We start from the raw sequence: 24,218 nt of genomic DNA, 5'->3' as shown, positions 1-24,218 counted from the left end.
CAAACCAGATACCTGCTCTCAGCAGCAGAGGCCTCAGAGCTGGAGCCAGAGCTAAAGCTGGCCCAGAATTAAAAAAAAAAAAGAAAAAAAGGAGCGGTTGGGAGCTTCAGTCACTCGCCAGCCTGAAAACAGCCCTCAGCCCCTCACCCAGACTGGCCAGGCACCCCAGTGGGGACCTACACCCTGAAGGATGTGTGACCAGCTGCAAACAGCCATCATCCCCTCACCCAGGCTGGCCAGGCACCCCAGTGAGGACCCCCACCCTGATCCAGGACACCCTTCAGGGCAAACCAGCCAGCCCCACCCATGCACCAGGCTTCTATTCTATATAGTAAAAGGGTAATATGCCTCCCAGCACCGGGATCAGTGGAGCCGAGAGGCCTCCCGGCACCAGGATTAGCATGACAGGGGGCAGCGCCCAAACCCCCTGATCACCCTGCGGCTCTGTGTGTGACAGGAGGCGGGGCCACAACCTCCCTATCCGCCCTGCTCTGTTCGTGACAGGGGAAGGCACCCCAACCTCCTGATCAGCCCTGCTCTGTGCCTGATACAGGGGAGCTCCCCAACCCCCTGGACGCCCTGCGGCTCTGTGTGTGACAGGGTGCGGCGCCCCAACCCCCTGATCAGCCTGCTCTGTGTGTGACAGGGGGCAGTGCCCCAACTCCCCTATCGGCCCTACTCTGTGAGTGACAGGGGGGAGCTCCTCAACCCCCTGATGGGCCCTGCTCTGTGCATGACAGGGGGGAGCTCCCCAACCCCCTGATGGGCCCTGCTCTGTGCGTGACAGGGGGGAGCTCCCCAACCCCCTGATGGGCCCTGCTCTGTGCGTGACAGTGGGCAGCGCCCCAACCCCCTGATCAGCCCTGTTCTGTGCGTGACAGGGGGTGGCGCCGCAACCTCCCCATCGACCCTGCCTTGAGTGTGACAGGGGGCGGTGCCCCAACCCCCCAATCTGCCCTACCCTGAGTGTGATTGAGGGTGGCATTGCAACCTCCCAATCCGCCCTGCTCTGTGCATGACAGGGGGCGGCGCCCCAACTCCCCAATCGGCCCTGCTCTGAGCCCGACCAGGAGCTGCACCTAGGGATTGGGCCTGCCCTCTGCTACCCGGGAGCAGACCTAAGCCAGCAGGGCGTTATCTCCTGAGGGGTCCCAGACTGAGAGAGGGCACAGGCCGGGCTGAGGGACCCTCTCTCCCCCCCAAGTGCACAAATTTTTGTGCACCGGGCCTCTATTACTTCAATAAAAATATGCATACTATACACAATTAAAAATCTTATTTAAAAAAGTAACCCAAGCCCTAGCCAGTTTGGCTTAGTGGATAGAGTGTTGGCCCACAGACTGAAGGGTCCCGGGTTTGATTCTGGTCAAGGGCATGTACCTCGATTGTGGGTTCGATCCCGGGCCCTAATCAGGGTGCACGCGTGAGGCAACCAATCGGTGTGTCTCTCTCACATTGATGTTTCTCTCTCTGTCTCTTTCCCTCCTTTCCACTCTCTAAAAATCAATGGAAAGATAACCTCAGGTGAGTGTTAGGTTAGGTGGCTCAGGAGGCGGCGCAAGAAATAGAGTCCAGTGAATCAGAAAAGAAAGGAAAGGAAAAGGTTTATTCTGCGTCCCCGGGAGACCCACGTACCCCAAGGACAGGGCAAGTGGATTCACGCCAACAGGGAGGGGGGCGCTTTTTTTATACTGCGGTTGGGTGAGGGGCGGGGACATGAGCTGAGGAATTCTCTGCTGCAGGGAATGGGCGGAATATTCAGGACGAAGTTCTTATCTGTGTGGGGGTATGTGAATTCAGGGAGAAGAAGCTGGTATCTGTGTCTGGCACCTTGATCTGTGAGAAATTCCAGGGGAAGTCCATTATCTTGTCATGTCTGCATGTATCCGATCCTGGGCTCTCTCCGACCTAACAGTGAGGATTAACAAAATAAAATAAAGCTTAAAAAAAGTAATCCAAAAAATTCAGGATTGGGTTTATTTGGTACTTTTTATTGTCATGTAATTTCAAATTATAGAAAAGTTGCAAGAATCCTGCAAAGCACTCTTGTATACTCTTTTCCCAGATTCACCAACTGTTTACATTTTACCCCATTTTCTTCGTATGTGTATGTGTATATGTTTTTTCTGAACCGTTTGAAATTAAGTTGTAATCATCATATCTATTTGCCCTGAAATACTTCAATGTGCATTTTCTGTGAACAAAGACATTCTCTTACATAATTCCAGTACAGTTATCAAAATAAGGAAATTTAACATCAATACAATACCATTATCTAATCCATAGTCCATAGTAAAATATTATCAGTTGTTCCAACAATGTCCTGTCTTTTTTTTTTTAAGTCCAGTCTCAATTCCAGGATTACATGTAACATTTAGTTGTCATATCTCTTTAGTCTCCTTTAATCTGGGGCAGTTCATCAGTTTTTCATGACCTTGACTTTTTTCAAGACTACAGGCCAGTTATTTGTTTTTTGTTTTGTTTGCTTTTTAGGCCAGTTATTTGCAGACAATCCCTCAGCTTGGATGTGTCTGATGTCTCCTCGTGATTAGATTCAGCTTATGCAGTTTTGGCAAGAACACCACAATGTTGTGTCCTTGTCAATGCATCACATCAGAGGTACATGATGCTACTCAGTCCTGTTACTGGTATTATTAACACTCGTTATTTGATTAAATCAGGATCTACCAGATTACACCAATGTAAAGTTACTATTTTTCCTTTGTAATCACTAGATAATCTTGGAGGAAATAATTTGAGACTATACAAGTATCATATTCTGAGGGAAAAAACCACTAATTTTAGCTTCCATTGGTTATCTTATCAGAAGCAACTATAAATATGGTGATTGCCAAATGGTGACTTTCTCAATTGCATCACTCCTTCCTCATTTATCACATTTGTTAGCTGGCATTGTGCTTGAAGGAGACATTCCCTTCTCTACCTTTTATATATTTATTCATTCATTTGTAAACATTGGTATGGATTTATGGATTCCCATTTTAGATAGTAGATTATTATGTTACTATGATTATTAATTATGAGGCTCAAATTGCCCCTGATTTGGCTAGTGGTATATCCAGGATGAGTTCTTGCCCTGACTTAGTTATTACTAACCAAGTGACCTTTTACTCTAAAACTCCCTCATACCAAAATAAAAATAGATTGTACATCTGAACTTCACAATGTACCCAAGTTCAACAACTGTAAGGGGAAAAGCCGTACAACCTAAGAAAAGAAAGAGGTGTGATAGACAGTTAGACAGACATGAGTAGAGCAAGGACTTCGGGCCAGGTACCAAAGGTCACCAGGGTGGAAAGCCCTGGGTGCCTAGCAGAGGACAATTGTAGGGTAAGACCTCATCCTCAAGGTATATCGCTAGTCATGCCATTTAGGCCCTCTGATCTTTCCTCCCTAGAGATAACGTCTAGGCTTCAGTTGTATTTCAGCTCCAGGCCCAGAAAAACAGCAAAACCAGACAAGCAACACTGAAGTTGACCTCAGGACCTGCCGCCAATCAACCAGTGGAAACCACAACCCTGAAAGGACTCACCTAGCAAACTGATAAACATTCTATTGAGATCTTCCCCTGGGACCTCCCCTAAAATCTCTACCCTTAAAACCCTTAAGACCCGGGAGCACACCCCACCCTTCCCCCAAGGCCTAGGCCACACCCCACCCTTCCCCCAAGGCCTAGGCTAGCGTGGCACTGTGTTTTCTTCAAGCCAGCTCCACCAGCGGCGGCCAGTGCGGCTGGACCTGGGCTACGGTGGAGGGAAGACGCCACAGCCCTGAGTCCCAGAAGGCCGGAATCCTGCATTGCCGGAGCGAGAATCACCAGAGGATCTTTCTGGGATCTCCCCTTCGCCTTGAAGACCTGGTGGGGCTCCTGGAGGCAAAGCCCACAGAAGTGTGCCCGTGCCCGCCCCCCAAGACTGCATTCCTAGAGTTTCTAACTCTGATGCCAGTTCACACCCAGCCTCCAGCACAAGTTTATGGCTCCAGCAGCTTTTGCTCCAGGAAAGTGAAAATGGCCCTTCAGCTATGCTAGTTCTGTAATGGAAAGCGTCACAGTTCGATATTTCTGTTATGGATGCCTTTTAACATCTGCAACCTGGACGGTTTTGCTTTTTGTTTATTTCAACTTCATTGAAGTGACTCAACCACTTAAGAATGTGCCCATCAAGGGATCTGGGCCCCATGGACCACTCCCCAAAAATTCTATCCCCATTTCACCCGAGGTCCAAGTCAAATATTAGAATTACAGTTCAAAGCAAACAAGATTGATGGCGTAGCAGACGGTCCTGTGCCCAGGGATCAATATCATCAGGGCAGACACGCTGGCCTACAGCTCGTCCCCTGTGGTGCCTGGAGGGTTCAACTGGGGACTGCACTTCAAATGGGATCCTGTTCCCCTTTCCCAGCTCGGAGGACCAGAAGGAGCTACTGCACCAGTAGAGTCACCGACAATGGCTGGAGGGCGGTTTGCCATGAATAGAAGCTACTCATGAACTCGGGCAGGATGACAGCGGCATGGATATCTGGGGAGGAGAAAACCTGGAAATATCATTTCGGATTTGGATGTGTGGAGGTAAGCTTTTCATCATCCCTTGCTCCAGAGTCCGACACTTTTTCCCAAAAAGGCCACCCTATGGTTCCCCTGAAGGCCAGGCCACCATGACACACAACTCCTTGAGGCTGCCACACGTTTGGTTGGATGAATATAAGAAGCAGTATTTTTCCTTAAAGAAGCTATGGAAATATCAGTGAGCTTGTTGAATTGAGGGAGAAGTTGGGTTGTAAATCATTTAAGTGGTATTTGGATAGCATTTACCCAGAGATATAGATATCTGCCAATGCCAAACCCCAGCAACCCATTTTTTTGAAATATATTTTATTGATTTTTTACATTGATGTGCCCACAACCAAGGTACATGCCCTTTACCGGAATCGAACCTGGGACTCTTCAGTCCTCAGGCCGACAATATATCCACTGAGCCAAACCAGTTAGGGCGCAGCAACCCATTTTTATCACCAGAAGGCCAAAATACCCAAAAATCCTTTAGCATGGAAGGCTTTATCACTTCCAGACCAGCAAGTATCTGGTGGTCCAGAGGTGCCCAAGTCAGAAGGGAGGCCTAGTAGTGCTTAAAGCATGTGACCACAGTGACCCAAATCAGATCTGGATTTATAATGAAGAGAGTGAATTGGTTTCAAGTATCCTGCTTTGCCTGGATATGTCAGAAACTCAGTCATCAGACCCACCCCAACTCGTGAAGTGCCACAGGTTGGGGGGAATCCCAGCTGTGGACCTTTGGGAAGAATAATCGGCTATACCAGGTGTCACTTGGACAGTGCCTGAAAGCGGTTGATCCACTGAGTCACAAAGACTATGTTGCTATGGCAATCTGTGATGGCTCCTCCCCACTGCAGTGGCATTTGGAAGATTAAGATGCGATGGCTAGAATGGAATGCGTGTCCTCCTGGGAAGATTAGCAGAGGTGAAACTGCAGTGACCATCTCTCAGAGGTGGTCAGAGGTGATGAGCACCGAGTGACCATCAGGAGGTGAGGAAGTATGTGTCACCAAAACATTAAGCTCATTTCTAGGCCACTATTAAGGAATTTCTTACTTGTAGTAGGAAACCAGAATACAGTTTTAATATAAAGAGTCAGGTTTATACAGAGGACAATACCTAGGAAATTGCTAAGTATATTCAAATTAGTTTATGCTTCTTTTTAATCCCCTTTAATAATGGAATGGATCGTGTCAGAATTTTCTTTCTTAGAAGACTTCATAGCAGACAGTTAATTTTAAACAAACTGACTGAATCCACACATTGTTTATAAGATCATATTTAAGAGGTGGTTAACTGCTATAAATGATTTTGATGAATTATGGTACCATGTGCATTTAAAATAAAGAATCCTTTTAATTAAAAAAAAATACCTTAGGATGGAGAACCCAGCACCTCTCCCTCCCGGGAGCACACCCCACACCTGTCCCTTCCCCTCATCCTTCCCCTCCCCTTCCCCCCAGGCCCATCACCTTTACCTTCCTCACTTCTAAACTCCAAGGGCCCTTCCTTTACCTCTATAACTTTTTTCCTAAGCCCGTTTTTTCTGCAAATTACTTCTTCTCCTCTGTGATTTTCCAAATAAATGTTCTTTTATAGTTTGAGTCTTGGCTCTGAATTCTTTCCTAGCCAGCACTCAAGTACCAAGGTTGCTAAACCCAGGTCTGGTCTGTCCCCAACAGAGGGAAAATTAGAGAAAGGCTATATACCTTAAATAGAGAAATATCCCTAGTTAGTATTTTTAAATGTGAGCAATAAATGGTGAGCTCAAAGTAAATGACAACAGCAGGAACTAATGTTAAGGCTCTACTAAAATCTGCCATGTTTGAAATCAGGAATAAATCATAGTTAAAGTTCACAGAGAAATAACTTCAGGCTTCTTTTTTTTATTTGTTGTAGAGGCTCCTTTTTCCATCAACTCACAATACTTCTCTTTCTATTTGGCCTAAGGCTCTGTGATAAGTATCAACCAACAATAAGAACTAGAAGTTCACCTATAACTTAGCACAACGCAAAAAAAAAAAAACTGTTTATAAGACCAGGTTATGGTTTTTCTTATTCTTATCCAGTCTCAATAAAATGATGATTTTTTTTCTAGTGCACTCTTGTTATTTGTGGAGAGACAGATCTTTTCATATAACCATAAACTCTACTTTCTACATCTTGAATAACAAACATAAAATCTCCCAGAAACATTTTAACTTTTTAATATATGTATTTTTATTTATTTCAGAGAGGAAGGGAGAGGGAGAGAGATAAAAACATCAATGATGAGAGAGAATCATTGATCAGCCTCCTGCACACTCCACACTGGAGACTGAGCCCATAACCTGGGCATATGCCCTGTCTGGGTATCAAACCTTAACCTCCTGGTTCAGAGCTAGACGCTCAACCACTGAGCCACGCCGGCTGGGCTCCCAGAAACATTTTACCCTTTAAAATATAAATCATGCTAACTAACCTCTACATTTAAGAAGAGAGAAAAGCCTATCAAACAAAGTAGGGCTTTTTCTTATATACAGAGCACTGTGAGCTACAGTTAGGGTTGGCAGTAAACACCTCCAGAATTCTAAGAATATGACAAAATCAACACACAGCATTAGGGGGAAAAAAGTAAAGAGTCAGAAGAAAGAACTTGATCATACCTAAATAATAGAATTAATATATCTAAGGGATTAGAAACTGAAAGGTTAAAACTTAGAGAAATAAAGGGAAATGGAAAGGCAAAATTTGCCAGGGTTTAACTAGCTAGGGAAATAAACTATATAGGGAACATTTGTCTCTTATAATATTGGTTGTTTAACCAGCCTCAGACACAAATATCTAGACCTCCCAAGCTGAGGAAGACTCTAACATCGAGGGGCATCATCCTACAAAGTCCACCTGAGCAGCAATCAGCTTTTGGTTTCACCCACTATTTCTTCACGCCTCCTTCAAACTGCAATAGACAAGTTGGAAATTAAGCTCAGTATATGCAGCCATCCAAACTGTTTTGAAAAGCTTAGAGCAAAAAGATGAGAAGAAAATTATAGGTTTGACTATGAAAACCAAGAGAGGAGAGTTTTAGAAAGAGAATAATCAACAGTGTCAAGTGCCATACGGAAGTCTAAGAGAATGAGAGCTGAGAAAAATCCACTGTGCTTTATGACTAGGAAGCTAGGGTTGCCTTTCAGTGAACAGTTTAAATGACAGAGACAAGGGCTGAAGAAGAGCAGAAGTCGAGAGTGGAACTAGAAGTGACTGTGCATTGAGAACATGGCGTTCCATCCTTAAACGTGTAACAATACAAGGATGAAAAAAATGGCCTGAGCTGCACCAAGGTCAAATGAAGGTTTGGGGTTTTGCTGTTTTTTTATTTTGTCTTATGTTGCGTTGTGTTATTTTCAGCACAGGGAAGAAGAATATGTCTGCAGGCAGAGGAGAGAAGAGAAAATTGAAGATGTGTAAGCTAAACACATAAGGAGATAATTAAGCGAGAAAGTCTTAATTCTAGATGTTTATAGCACCCATGAGGGAGAAAACAAAGAGAATTGAGAGCACAAGGATAGTTTACACTTAAAAAGAGGAAATTCGGTATATTGTCTGAGATTGGGGGGGGGGGGGGGAATGGAGAAGTATTTTGGAATGGATTGCAGGGAAGGAGAACCTTTCTTTCTGCCAAGGGCCATTTGGATACTTGTTGATTGATTGATTGATTGATTAAATGGTTGATTGATTGATTTCAGAGAAGAAAGGAGATGGAGAGAGATAGAAACATCAGTGATGAGGGGGAATCATTGATCGGCTGCCTCCTGCATGCCACCTACTGGGGATCGAGCCCACAACCCAGGCATGTGCCCTTGACCAGAATCGAACCTGGGACCCTTCAGTCTGCAGGCCGACACTCTATCCACTGAGCCAAACAGGCTAGGGCCATTTAGATATTTATAACATCAATCATGGGCCATACAAAATTGTTAATTTAAAAATTAGCCTGCTCTATTTGGTCAAACATTTAATTAACGCACCCCTAATGCCTTGGCAGAGCCAGACCAAACGATTTCCTAAGCTTTATATGACCCGAAGGCCGGATGTTCCCCAGCCCTGAAAGGCTCACCTTTTTCTTTATTTTTTCAAGAAAGTGGAAGGAAAGCAGAGGAAGGTACAGGTGCTGAGGGGCAGCCAGTCTGGGATAAAGAAGAGAAAAGGCTTAGAACCACTGTGGGCCGTAAACTACACACATAATGGGCCCTGACACATAGTAGCACTAAGTGTAATGAGGAGAGCCCCAGTCCAGTAGGTAATAAAATTTTCTTACAACTTATGTAACCTTCTGCACTACCACTGTAATATTAGCAGTGAGGTAGGCAGTTAGTTAGACAGACTTGAGCAGAGCAAGGACGATGGGCCAGGTACAGAAGGTCACCACGGTGGAGAAAGCCCCAATGCCTAGCAAAGGACATTTGGAGGCTGGGACCTTGTCCCCGGGGTGACCTTTCCTCCCCTAGCATATTGCTAGTCATACGGTTTGGACTCACTGATCTTTCCTCCCTAGAGATAACATCTAGGCCTCAGTTGTGTTTCAGCTCCAGGCCCAGAAAAACAGCAAAACCAGGCAAGTGACACCAAAGCTGACCTCAGGACCAGCCCCATTGAATAATGACCCCCACCCTGGTGCTGGCCAATCAGCGGAGACCCCTATCCTGAAAGGACACAACTGGAAAACTGCTGAATATTCTATTGAGATCTTCCCCTGGGATGGTCCCTAAAATCTCCACCCTTAAAACCCCTAGGAAGAGGACTCAGTGCATTCCCCCTCCTGGGAGCACACCCACACCATTTCCTTTTCCCTTCCCCATTCCCATCCCTTCCCCCAGGTGCGTTACTGTTGTGGCCGAGTGCAGGCAGAACGATCAGCCAGCACTCTGCGGGAGGAAAGTTTAACCTTTATTTCACAGATCTGCTAGTCCAGGGGAATTCCGGATCCAAAGCCTGAACTGAATTCATGGGGAGGCTCTGACCTATATATCTCCTCCTGTGGCGGGCCCCTGAGGGTCCCCACAGCTCCACCCAAGTCAGCTGTGGAGGGGCCCTGGGGTTAGGTTCTGCAGCTCTGCCCAAGTTCAGTCAGAGTGGGGAAGACAGACTATAGTTTTAACTAGATACTGAACTAGGTTGCAAGCCACCCGTTTCCTTTTCCTTACCATTTACCTTCCTCACTCCCAAGCTTCTAGGGTCCTTCCTTTGCCTCCATAACTCATTTCCTCAGCCCATCTCTTCTACAAATTACTCTTTCTACCTCTGTGATTTTATAAATAAACTAGAGGCCTGGTGCACAAAAATTTGTGCACTCGGGGGGAGGGGGGCCCCTCAGCCCGGCCTGTGCCCTCTTGCAGTCTGGGACCCTTCGGGAGATAATGACCTGCTGGCTTAGGCCTGCTCCCAGGTGGCAGAGGGCAGGCCCAATCCCTAGGTGTAGCCCTTGGTCAGGCTCAGAGCAGGGCTGATTGGGGAGTTGGGGCGCCGCCCCCTGTCATATACAGAGCAGGGCGGATCAGGAGGTTGTGATGCCACCCTCAGTCATGCTCAGGGTAGGGCCGATTGAGGGGTTGGGGCACCGCCCCCGTCACACTCAAGGCAGGGTCGATGGGGAGGTTGTGGCTCCACCCCCTGTCATGCACAGAGCAGGGCCGATCAGGGGGTTGAGGACCTCCCCCCTGTCACTCACAGAGTAGGGCCGATGGGGAGGTTATGGCTCTACCCCATCACACACAGAGCAGGGCCCATGGGGTGGGGGTTGGGGCACCGCCTTCTATCACCCACAGAGCAGGGCCGATCAAGGGGTTGGGGCGCCGCCACTCTCACACTCAGGGCAGGGCCGATGGGGAGGTTATGGTTCTACCCCGTCACACAAAGAGCAGGGCCGATCAGGGGGTTGGGGCGCCACACCCTGTCACACACAGAGCCGCAGGGTGATCATGGGGTTGGGGAGCTCCCCCTATCAGGCACAGAGCAGGGCTGATCAGGGGTTGGGGCGCCTTCCCCTGTCACGAACAGAACAGGGCCATAGGGAGGTTTTGGCCCCGCCCCCTGTCACACACAGAGCCACAGGGTGATCAGGGGGTTTGGGCGCTGCCCCCTGTCACACTGATCCCGGTGCTGGGAGGCATATTACCCTTTTACTATATAGGATAGAGGCCTGGTGCACGGGTTGGGGCTGGCTGGTTTGCCCTGAAGGGTGTCCTGGATCAGGGTGGGGGTCCCCACTGGTGTGCCTGGCCAGCCTGGGTGAAGGGATGATGGCTGTTTGCAGCTGGTCACACACCCTTCAGGGTGGAGGTCCCCACTGGGGTGCCTGGCCAGTCTGGCTGAGGGGCTGAGGGCTGTTTTCAGGCTGGCGAGTGACTGAAGCTCCCAACCGCTCCTTTTTTTCTTTTTTTTTTATTCTGGGCCAGCTATAGCTTGGAGGCTTGGCTCCAGCTCTTAGGCCTCCGCTGCTGAAAGCAGGTTTCAAACAATGTTGCGATCCTGCTGGCTGAAGCCTGATGGACTAAAGCAGGTTTCTGGGGTTTTGTTTAGCTTCTATATTTGTAACATAGTTGCTTAGAGTTGCAGCTCAGAGGCCTGCAGCGGCAGGCGGGGAATGTTGGAGTCCTCCGTCACTGAAGCAAGTAAGCCTCATGTTCGCTTTAAGTTGCCTGGCTGCTGGCGGCCATCTTGGCTGGCAGTTAATTTGCATATCTCCCTGATTAGCCAATGGGAAGGGTAGCGGTCGTATGCCAATTACCATGTTTCTCTTTTATTAGATAGGATGTTCTCTTATAGTTTGAGTCCTGATTCTGAATTCAAGTACCCAGGGTGCTGAATCAAGGTCTGGTCTGACCCCATGGGTCTAACACTGGTGCCATTCCCGCAGCCTACAACACGTCCTCTAAAAATCACCTGAACTCATATTGTGAAATCTTTCCTGCACAAAGTTAAGAACCCACACACCACCACCTGGCCCTATGTAGACCCACTCAGGGCCAGGTCCCCTTTCCAGTAACATTTGTATCTTCAATTTTATAATTTTTGTTTTAATTTTGATGTTTTTTCTTTGTGAGTATACATAAGACCATTGTCAACTGTCTGCTCTTAGCTCCCCACACAACTCACCCAGAGAATTCATGTAGTCTTACAGTTTCTATCATCACATCAGTGCTGAGAGTGAGAAAATATTTCCGACTCCTTATATCTCCCACAAACTCCAGTGGTGTGCTTCCATCTATTTACAAGATTTTTATCTCTACTTGGATAGCCTACTGTCACTGCAAATTCAATATGTTCAAAATCAAACCCCAAACCAAACCCAAAATCCAGCTCCACAACTGTTACAGTCAGGATCCAGTCAAGAGACAGAAACCACACCAATTATTTGAACAAAGAGTTGAATATATAGGATGGTTACGTAGGTCTAAAGTTGTTAATTATGTAACTGTACGGGCTGCATAGAAGTAGCAACTGCAGAAAGCAGCTCGCACCCTCATTGCTGAGGGAACAGAAGGAAGAGCTAGGGCTATTTGAATTTTGAAGCTTAAAGAAGGGCCCTGTCACAACTGAAATTCAGATATCTGAGGAGGGAGCACAAGCCAACTGATGCTGGTGTCTCAAGATTGCTTCTGCAAGTGTTGGAAAAATTAAAAACCGAATTCAGCGACCGGTAGGACAAGAACTGGTGGAGTGAAGAAGACTGCTGGGAGCTGCTCACAGAAAATACAATTAGATAAGCAGCCCGCATGGAATGAACAAGAAGGAGCAAGTCATTTTTCCCACCGCTAGCCTTCCAGCTCCCTCTAGCACCCTCTCCTGGCAGAGTTGAATAGGGAGCCAGATGGTGAAGCAGAAGTGCAATTTGTTGATTACTGGCCCCATTTCACAAAGCAGTCGAGTCTGGAGCAAAAACACAATTACAGATTGTCACTAAGATATATTAGTCAGGAGCAAGCAAGGAAACAGAACCCACGTGAAGTATGGCAGAGGAATTGTACCACAAGGAATTGGTAAATAGAGAGGATGCAGGTGTCTGGGGACCTGAGATTCCGGGACCCATTGTAGGTTCTTGGCTTCATGAAGGAGAGAATTCAAACTCCAGCACAGAATTTAAAGTGCAAGTGATTTTACTAGTGAAGCCATGAGACAGAATGGGCTACTTGACAGACAGAGCAGCCAGACCCCTTTAGAGGAATTTGCTTCCTTTATTGAGGTTCATTTAATTGGGAGTGGGGGTGGGGAGGTAGGGTATCCAATAAGGTGGGGAATATTCAGGATCTTCCCGGAAAGGGATGGAGATTTCTCAGAGGCGCTCCATCAGCCATTCCATGTTCTTTTATGGGCTTTCCATTCTGATCAGGGCAGCTCGGGGTGCGTTGTACAGCATGCTAATGTATTACATGGTCTATAATGAGGCTAGGGGTGACCATTAGGTGAAATCAGTCACCTTGTTGGATCGAGCTGGTCTCTGTGGGTTTTAAGCCATAAATCTGGTGGGGGGGGGGGGGAAGGGTCTTACTGTCTTCTTGATAGTTCCTATAGCTTTTATCCATTGCAACTATTCCACATCGTACATAGTCTATCTCAGAAGGACTAGGAAGACAAATGGGGAATAGTGAAGCAATCCAGAAAGGGGTCACAGTGGGCAGCTGCTGTCACACCCTAGGCTGGAGGAACCATGGGAGGTGGTGGTGTTACTAGAGCCCAAGAATCTAAGGGCATCCAGCCCTTGGCCAGTGCGACTCAGTTGGGCATCCTCCAGTGCACTGAAAGGTTGCCAGTTCAGTTCCTGGTCAGGGTACATGCTTGGGTTGTGGGCTCTCTCCAGTGGGGGTCATGCAGGAGGCAGCTCATTGGTTGGGCTCTCACATCCATGTTTCTCTCTCCCTCTCCCTTCCTCTCTCTCTAAAATTCAATTTTAAAAAATCTTTTTTAAAAAAAAATGTTTTCCTCCATGAAGCCATCCTTGGTGTTCTCTTAGTTAGAAATAATCTCTCCTCAGAACTCCCAAAGCACTTTATTTGCACCTATCAAACAACAAATATTCATTAGCCCTGGCCGGGTGTGACTCAATTGGTTGGGCATTCATTGCCCCATACACCAAAAGGTCGCTGATTCAATTACTGGTCAGGGCACATGCCTAAAGATCCCCTGTAGGGGGGGCCTGCAGGAGTCAGCCAATCCATGTTCTCTCTCTCTAAATATAAATAAACTAGTCTCTTTTTTTAAATATATTTTATTGATTTTTTACAGAGAGGAAGGGAGAGGGATAGAGAGTTAGAAACATCAATGAGAGAGAAACATCGATCAGCTGCCTCCTGCACATCTCCTACTGGGGATATGCCCGCAACCCAGGTACATGCCCTTGACCGGAATCGAACCTGGGACCTTTCAGTCCGCAGGCCGACACTCTATCCACTGAGCCAAACCAGTTTTGGCAAACTAGTCTTTAAAATAAAAAAAATAAAGTGCCCTAGCCAGTTTGGCTCGGTGGATAGAGCGTCAGCCTGTGGACTGAAGGGTCCCAGGTTCGATTCCAGTCAAGGGCACATGCCTGGGTTGTGGGCTCAATCCCTAGGGATCATGCAGGAGGCAGCCAATCAATGATTCTCTCTCATCATTGATGTTTCTATCTCTCTCTCCCTCTTTCTTCCTCTCTGAAATCAATAAAAATATACTTAAAAAGTAAAAAATAAAGTAATTATCCCAAAAACTAATTTTTTACGTTCATTTGCAATACATAGAAAACCAAGGCAAGAATACTGTTCAACAGTGACTAATTCTATAAACTTTTTCCACTTATAAATCAAATTTATTAATGTATAACATAAAATGCACCTATTTAAGTAAATAGTTTTTGAGTTTTGATAAATATATTCACCTATAAAACCACCATCTAATCAAGGTATAGAATATTGAAAAAAAACCTCTGCTTTCCTGTCTGGTGCTGCCTCCTGCTGCGTCTCCGCCACGACCTTGGACCCAGCTTCATCCTCCTCAGACTGTCCTGAGTCCTGGAGCCCTCCCAGAGCCCCAGCATCGTGATCAGTGATGATGAACCAGGTTATGACCTAGATTTATTTTGTTATGCCTAATTATTACACTGAGGATTTTGAAAAGGTCTTTCTTCCTTCTGTACTAATTATGAAAAGGACCCAATAGTTTGTTCGAGATGTGATGAAGGAGATGTCAGGCCATCACATCCTAACCCTGTGCATACTCAAGGGTTGCTATAAATTCTTTGCTGACCTACGGACTACATCAAAGCACTGAACAGAAATAGTGATAGATCCATTCCTATGACTGTATATTTTGTCAGACTGAAGAACTACTGGTAATGACCAGTCAACAGGGGACATAAAAGGAATTGGCAGAGATTGTCTCGCAACTTGAACTGGAAAGAATGTTTGATTGTTGAAGACATAAGTGACACTGGCAAACACGATGCAAATCTTGCTTTTCTTGGTCAAGCAACATAATCCAAAGCTGATCACAGTCTCAAGCTTGCTGGTAAAAAGGACTCCTCCAGCCCGGCCTGTGTGGCTCAGTGGTGTGGACCCATAACCAGGAAGTCACAGTTAGATTCCTGGTCAGGCCATGTGCCTGGCTTTCAGCTCAATCTCCAGCAGGTGGCATGCAGGAGGCAGTTGATGGGTGATTCTCATTGATGTTTCTATCCCTCTCTACCTCTTCCTTCTTCTCTCTGAAATCAATAAAAACATATTTTAAAAAATTTTTAAAGGAGCCCTCGAAGTGTTGGATATAGGCCAAACTTGGTTGTATTTTAAATTCCAGACAATTTGTTATAGGGTATGCCCTTTACTATAATGAATACTTCAGGGATTTGAATTGTATTTGTGTTATTAGTAAAACTGGGAAAACAAAATACAAAACCTAGGTTGATCGTTCAATTTGACTTTTGGAAACATCTGGAGTCCCATGTGAAATCACCAGTGAAGTTCTCAAATGTTCTAGTTCTGTAGTCAGCTTATTGCATGTATCTTCTGAGAATTTTATCTGTTTTGTATTTAAGATATAGAATATTTACTCTCATGTCCCTCTGCAGCCAATTCTGCCCTCTCCCACCCACTCGCAGCTCCAGGCAATCACTGATCTGCTTTCTGTCACTATAAATTAGTTTTACTGTTCTAGAATTTCATGTAAATAGAATTGGATGATGTATTTTTTGTGTCTGGCTTCTTTGAGTAAGCACAGTGCTTTTGACATTCACCCATGTTAATGTGTGTATTAGTGGTTCATTACTTTTATTGCTGAATAGTATTCCATTGTATTAATGTATTAGAATTTATTCACACACTGATGAATATTTGAGTTGTTTCCAGTTTGGTGTTATTATGAATAAAGCTGCTGTGAACACTTATGTGCAAGTCTTTTTATATTTTTCACTTCTCTTAAATAAATGCCTAAGAGTAGAATTGTTTGGCGTACATTTAGTTTTTTATAAGAACCTGCCAAGTAATTATACCATTCTTCATTCTTACCAGAAATTTATGAAAGTTACACATCAAAATTACAACTAAATTATATACATACTCACCAATACTTGGAATTGCCAACCCTTTCATACATCACTGTGGTTTTACTTTGCATTTCTTTGGTGACTAATGATACTGAGCATCTCTTCATGTGACTTTTGGCTATTTGTTCCAATATCTACCCTTGTAGATATCTACCTTTTCGTTGGATTGCTCTGCTTTTAATTAAGTTGTAAGAAAACTCATTTACATAGTTTAGATACAAATTATTTGTCAAATGCATATATTGTGATTATTTTTCTCCCAGTCTGTGCTTTGCCTTTTAATTTTTCTAATAGTGTCTTTCAAAGAGCAGAGGGTTTTTAATTTTGATGAAGTCCTATTTATCAAATTTTTCTTTTATGACTAGTGATATTTTGTATCCTATCTGGGAATTTTTTGCCGATTCCCATGGTTTTATTTTGTGCTTTCTTCTACGAAAATTATAGTTTTAGCTTTAAGTTCAAGACTATGATCCAGTCCAAGTTAACTTTTATATGTACCTAGAGGCCCAATGCACGAAAGTCATGCAAGGGGCTCGGTCCTCGCAGCCGCAGCGGCTGCCTTGGTCTTCTCAGCCCTGGCTTCGTCCCGAAGGTCATCCAGATGGTCTTCCGCTGTTCGGCCATCCAGTCTAATTAGCATATTATGCTTTTATTATCATAGATGCAGTACAAGCTAAAGGTTGGAGTCGGAATTTTTTCTATAGGGATATCCAGTTATTCCAGAACCTTTGTTGGAAAAACTTTCCTTTTTCCCTTAAACTCCGTTGGCACTTTTTTAAGAAAATCCCAACCCAAGAATATGTTTTTATTTATTTTTAGAGAGAGGGAGAGAAACATCAATTGGTTGCCTCCCATATGTGCCCCAACCGGTGATAGAAGCTATAAGTAACCTAAATATGTGCCCTGACAGAGAGTGAACCCAAATCCAGGACTATACTCCAACCAACTGAGCCATGCAACCAGGGGTCCCTTGGCACTTTTATTAAAATAAGTTGATTTTATGTGTGGATTTATTTCTGGAAGCTATTCTGTTCCTTTGATCCAAATGTCTATTCTTATGCCAGTACCACACTGGCATAAGAATAGACATTTCAGAGAGGAAGGGAGAGGGAGAGAGAGATATAGAAACATCAATGATGAGAGAGAATCATTGATAGGCTGCTCCTTCAAGCCCCCTACTGGGGATCGAGCCCACAATCTAGGCATGTGCCCTTGACTGGAATCGAACCCGGGACCCTTCAGTCCCCAGGTCAATGCTCTATCCATTGAGCCAAACCAGCTAGGGCCAAATGTCTATTCTTTTGCCAGTACCACACTGTCTTATTGATGCTTTATTGTATACTTTGAAATCAGATACTGTAAGGCCTCCAACTTTGTTCTTTTTCAAAACATTTTGTCTATTCTAGGTGTTCTACATTTTTCATGTAAATGTATTAATTACTTGTCAATTTCTATTAAAATGCCATACTTTATATTGAACTTGCTGTAAATAATTTTTAGAAGAATTAACATCTGAACAATACTGAGTCTTGCAATCTATGAGCATAGTGTATCTCTCCATTTAATTAGGCCTTTTAAATATTTTATCAGTATGTTTTATAATGTTCAGTGTACAAGTCTCACATATACTTTGTCAAATTTACTATTAAATGTTTCTTGTTTTTGATGCTCCTGTAAATAGTTTTATTAATTTTCAAATTGTTCATGTTTAGTGTTTAGAAATGCAGTTGATTTTTGTTTATTGACCTTGTATCCTACACCCAGCTAAATTTACATATTAGTTCTAGTAGGATTGTTTGTCTATTCCTCAGAGCTTTCCCCAAAACTTTATTGAGATATAATTGGCATATATAATTAATAAGTTTAAGCTATACAATGTAATATTTTTATATGCAGGTTGGGAAAAATAAGCAAATGTGAATATGCAAAAATTTATTCTTTTATTATTGTAAACCTACTTTTGACCCACCCTTTACATATATGTATATTGCAAAATAATTACTACAATAAGATTACTTAACAGAGCCATCACCTACCTCACATTGTGACAATATGTGTGTGCACAGGCACATGTGCACATATTGAAAACTTTTTTCCAGTGTTGAAGTATAACTGTGCCCAGTGGTAGGGCAAAGGTGTAGTGGCCACTTTAATAAGATGGTATCGTCAGAGGGAAGAACAATACAGGCAATTGCATAGAATAAAACAATGTATTAAAGGTAATTTACTTACAAAGCTGTAGATGGGAGTGGACAGATGACTCAGAAGTTCTGTGTAAATTATCCTCTGCTAACAGACACCTGTTACAATACATTTTTATTTATTTTTTGTTTTTTTTAAAGCTGTGGAAGACTTTATTATATTTTATTACAGGATTAGAAAATTTCAAAAATAACTGTTTGAAAACACTGTTTAAAAAAACACACATAATAGCCCCATAAAAAAGCATTCTGACATCTGTTATAATTTCTCTTCAAGTTATGAAATGCAGCTTTCTGACTATTGTTATAATAGCCATGAGTATCTGTGATTTCAGCGGAATACAATCATAATTTTTCTTCTTAGGACATGATCATGACTCATTTTTTCTTTAATAGCTCCATCATTTCAGGAACTACCTTGAATAAATCTGCAACTGTTCCATAATCTGCCACTTGAAAAATGCTGTTACAATGTTTTGTTTTGGGGTGTTTTTTTTTAAATATATTTTATTGATTTTTTACAGAGAGGAAGGGAGAGGGATAGAGAGTTAGAAACATCGATGAGAGAGAAACATCGATCAGCTGCCTCCTGCACACCTCCTACTGGGAATATGCCCGCAACCAAGGTACATGCCCTTGACCAGAATTGAACCTGGGACGCTTCAGTCCACAGGCCGACGCTCTATCCAGAGCCAAACCAGTTAGGGCTACAATGTTTTTTTAAAGTTTTTATTGAATTTATTGGGGTGGCATTGGTTAATAAAATTTTATAGGTTTCAGCTGTATAATTGTACATCATCTGTATATTGTATTGTATGTTCACCAGCCCAAGTCAATTCTCCTTCCATCACCATTTATCACCCCCTTTCCCTCTTCTAGCTCCCGCCAGCTCCCCTTTCCCTCTGGTAATCACCATACTGTTGTCTGTGTCTATGAGGCTTTTTCTTTGCTTAATCCCTTCACTTTTTTCACCCAGCCCCTCTGTTACAGAACTTTAAAAAGAAAAATTTTTTTTATTTCAGAAAGAAAGAGATAGAAACATCAATGATGAGAGAGAATCATTGATCAGCTGCCTCCTGCAAGCCCCTACTGGAGATTGAGCTTGCAACCCAGGCATGTGCTCTGACTGGGAATCAAACCGGTGTTCATTGTTCGACGATTAAACAGTGAGCAACACCAGCTGAGCACAGTACTTTTTCATAGTATCTCAGGTACCAATTTTTTTTTTTCAAATGGAGGGTTCTACCATGTTCACAGATTATAAAAGTCAGCATTTTAAATACGTCAATTCTTTTTTAAAAAATATGTTTTTACTGGGAGAAACCAAGATGGCGGCATAGGTTAACGCCAGAGATTGCTGCCTCGAACAACCAATTCAAATTACACCTAAAAGATGGAACGGACATCATCCAGAACCACAGGAAGGCTGGCTGAGTGGAAATTCTACAACTAGGAGGAAAGAGAATATCATACCCAGACTCAGAGGAGGCGCAGTGCTGAAGTGAAATACTCAGGTGCGGAGTGCGCACGGAGCGGGCTGGCGGCAGAGTGCGCGGTTGTTGTTTTCGATCGGGAGGGAGTCTCAGACTCTGAGCTCCAGATCCAGGCAAGTCTCTAGGGACCCAGACTCAAACGGGAGAAGCGGGATTGTCTGGCTTCGGTCGGAACTCGAAGGCAGCTTTCTCTCTGAGGTTTGCAGCGGTTGCTGGGACTCTGTGAGGCAGAGCCCCTAGGGACGGAACTGAGAGCAGCCATAACTGCTCGCTCCGCCCGCCCTGTTTGATCCCCTTCAACCCGCCCCGCCCAAGCCCTGCACAGAGCCATTTGCCAGATAGCCTCAGACAAAGGCTAGATTAGCACCTCCCCAGAGGACAGAAGTTTTCCCACTGTAGACACAGCTGACTCTCATAGCCAGTTGGCCTGGAGGTCAAATCCCCCCAGTATTAACTACAACAATCAAGGCTTAACTACAACAAGACTGCGCACAAAGACCACTAGGGGGTGCACCAAGAAAGCATAAAAAATGCGGAGACAAAGAAACAGGACAAAACTGTCAATGGAGGATATTGAGTTCAGAACCACACTTTTAAGGTCTCTTAAGAACTGTCTAGAAGCTGCCGATAAATGTAGTGAGATCCTCAAGAAATCTAATGAGACCCTCGATGTTATGATAAAGAACCAACTAGAAATTAAGCATACACGGACTGAAATAACGAATACTATACAGACTCCCAACAGCAGACCAGAGGAGCGCAAGAATCAAGGCAAAGATTTGAAATGCAAAGAAGCAAAAAACACCCAACCAGAAAAGCAAAATGAAAAAAGAATCCGAAAATACGAAGATAGTGTAAGGAGCCTCTGGGACAGCTTCAAGTGTACCAACATCAGAATTATAGGGGTGCCAGAAGATGAGAGAGAGCAAGATATTGAAAACCTATTTGAAGAAATAATGACAGAAAACTTCCCCCACCTGGTGAAAGAAATAGACTTACAGGTCCAGGAAGCACAGAGAACCCCAAACAAAAGGAATCCAAAGAGGACCACACCAAGACACATCATAATTAAAATGCCAAGAGCAAAAGACAAAGAGAGAATCTTAAAAGCAGCAAGAGAAAGAAACCCAGTTACCTACAAGGGAATACCCATACGACTGTCATCTGATTTCTCAACAGAAACTTTGCAGGCCAGAAGGGAATGGCAAGAAATATTCAAAGTGATGAATACCAAGAACCTACAACCAAGATTACTTTATCCAGCAAAGCTATCATTCAGAACTGAAGGTCAGATAAAGAGCTTCACAGATAAGGAAAAGCTAAAGGAGTTCATCACCACCAAACCAGTATTATATTAAATGCTGAAAGGTATCCTTTAAGAAGAGGAAGAAGAAGAAAAAGGTAAAGATACAAATTATGAACAACAAACATGCATCTATCAACAAGTGAATCTAAGAATCAAGTGAATAAATAAACTGATGATCATAATAGAATCAGGGACATAGAAAGGGAATGGACTGACTATTCTTGGGGGGGAAAGGGGTGTGGGAGATGTGGGAAGAGACTGGACAAAAATTGTGCACCTATGGATGAGGAAAGTGGGTGGGGAGTGAGGGCGGAGGGTGGGGCGGGAACTGGGAGGAGGGGAGTTATGGGGGGGAAAAAGAGGAACAAATGTAATAATCTGAACAATAAAGATTTAATTAAAAAATATATATATATGTTTTTACTGCTTTCAGAGAGAGGAAAGGAGAGGGAGAGAGAGTTAGAAACATCAATGATGAAAGAGAATCATTGGTCGGCCGCCTACTGCATGCCCCCACTGGGCACATGTCCAAAACCTGGAATTGAACTGTGACCTCCTGGTTCATGGGTCAATGCTTAATCATTGAGCAACACCAGCCAGGCTCAGGTACAAATTATTTACAAGACAATGGAACAAAGAATGCAGTACTGGCTAGGTGCCATGCCTCTTGGTGGTCTTGTGATAAGTGAATATTTATCACCAATATATCAGTTTAATACTTATCTCCATTGTCATGCCATTCCAGACATTACTATATATATAGCTACATTTTTTGGAACACAGATAATCATCAACTAAAAGACTTTGATATGCTTGCTAAAGCCAATGAAGTTGGTCAAAGGTCACAGCATGAAAGAAATCCAGGACACTGAGATGGAGTTAGTTGTATTCACATCTATATCTACTAGTATACAAATTGACATATAGCACTGTATAAGTTTAAGGTGTACAGCATAATGACTTGACATATACATTGTGAAATGATTATCACGATAGGTTTAATGTCCATCATCTCATATAGATACCAAAAGCAATAATTTATTTTTGTGATGAGAACTCTTAGGATTTACTCTCTTAACTTTCAAATATACCATATAGCAGTGTTAACAATAGTCATCACAGTGTACATTACAACCCCAGTATTTATAACTGGAAATTTGTACCTTTCGACAACCTTCATCCAGTTCCCCCCTACCTGTGATAACCATAATTTGATTTCTTTTTCTATGAGTTTGATAAATTTTTATTATTAATTAAACTTATATGTGAGATCATACAGTAATTCTTTCTCTGTCTGATTTATTTCACTTAGCATAATGCCCTCCCAGTCCATCCATGTTGTCACAAATGGCAAGATTTCCATCTTTTTATGGCTGAATTGTATCCCATTTATATGTATACCACATTTTCTTTATCTATTCATCCATGGATGGATACTTAGGTTTTTTCCACATCTTAGCTATTGTAGATAGTACTACTAAGAACATGGGGGTGCAGATATCTCATCAACACAGTGCTTTCCTTTTTGGAAAGGAAATTCCATATCCCCAGACTTGAAGTTGCTGGGTCATATGGTAGTTCTACTTCTAGTTGTTTAAGGGCCTTCTGTACTATTTTCTACAGTAGCTGTACAAGGCTGTACAAGGGTGCAAATAATGGGAGATATGGTCTATTGGGGCCCACCAAAGGAACTCTCTACCACAGGATAGTTTTATTTTTCCCCAAGTGCCCTTAGCTGTGTATTTGTCATCAGTTCTAACTGTATTGATTCTTTTATATATAATATATATTTTTAATTGATTTCAGAGAGGAAGGGAGAAGGAGAGAGAGATAGAAACATCAATGATGAGAGAGAATCATTGATTGGCTTGCCTCCTGCACACCCCCTACTGGGGATTGAGCCCACAACCCAGGCATGTGCTCTTGACTGGAATAGAACCTGGAACCCTTCAGTCCACAGGCCCATGCTCTAGCCACTAAGTCAAACCAGCCAGGGCAACTGTATTGATTCTTTTTAAAAAATATATATATTATTAATTTTTTTTACAGAGAGGAAGGGAGAGGGATAGAGAGTTAGAAACATCAATGAGAGAGAAACATCGATCAGCTGCCTCCTGCACACCCCCTACTGGGGATGTGCCAGCAACTCAGGTTCATGCCCTTGACCAGAATCAAAACTGGGACCCTTCAGTCCGCAGGCCGATGCTCCATCCACCGAGCCAAACCGGTCAGGGCTGTATTGATTCTTTAAAGTGACAACAGCAACAAAAGCTTGCTTACCATAGTATCCAACATATGTGATTAACCAGTCATACTCCTAATTATTACTAAATCTATATTCTACTTCTTTGGCTCCTATTTTTACCATTTCTGTCAGGTATATTCATAACGATCCCCAAAAAGCAGTGATTGAAATACTATCCAGCCATTGTATCTTTCCCAAGTATGCTTTGTCATTCAAAAAGCACTTTGTAGTTGACTTTTCAGGGGTTCCAGTATAACCAATTTTTGCCTTTCTGAGCTGTACTATTTTTTATTTGGAAGGAAGGAACTGCACCTCATGTATCTTTAAGAAAAGTTATTCGCTTCGAGAAGCAAAACACCCAAGCAACAGAGACTTAGAATCCAGACAGTAAAGGCTTTAATTATCTTACACAACAAAGTCTAGGGCTGGGTGGTTCCAAGCTCGATGCAGCGGCTCAGTGACTTCACCAAGTGTCCAGAGGTTCTCTATCTTCCCACCCAGCCATCTGCATGCTAGCTGTGCACCTCCAGGCTTGTCCCCTCGGTCACAAGGTGCTCCTCACACAGCCCCACCAAGGAGGGGAAAAGGGAAAGATGGGTCTCCTCTTCAAACTCTTTTTGTTTTTTGTTTGTTTGTTTGTTTTGTGTGTGTGTGTTTTAAATATATATTTTTTTATTGATTTTTTTACAGAGAGGAAGGGAGAGGGGTAGAGAGTTAGCAACATTGATCAGCTGCCTCCTGCACACTCCCTACTGGGGATGTGCCCGCAACCAAGGTACATGCTCTTGACCGGAATCGAACCTGGGACCCCTGAGTCTGCAGGCCAATGCTCTATCCACTGAGCCAAAC

General features: G+C 43.7%; 1 pseudogene; it reads left to right on the top strand.

The window, feature by feature from the left end:
• Positions 1-13,262: 13,262 nt before the first annotated feature.
• Positions 13,263-15,148, top strand: LOC118672480 (annotated as a pseudogene).
• The last annotated feature ends 9,070 nt before the right edge of the window (positions 15,149-24,218 follow it).

This window comes from Myotis myotis, unplaced genomic scaffold (genome assembly GCF_014108235.1).
Source record: "Myotis myotis isolate mMyoMyo1 unplaced genomic scaffold, mMyoMyo1.p scaffold_m19_p_1, whole genome shotgun sequence".
Taxonomy (NCBI): Eukaryota; Metazoa; Chordata; class Mammalia; order Chiroptera; family Vespertilionidae; genus Myotis; species Myotis myotis.
The sequence above is the reverse complement of the archived record's forward strand: the minus strand, read 5'-3'. Positions and strand labels throughout refer to the sequence as shown.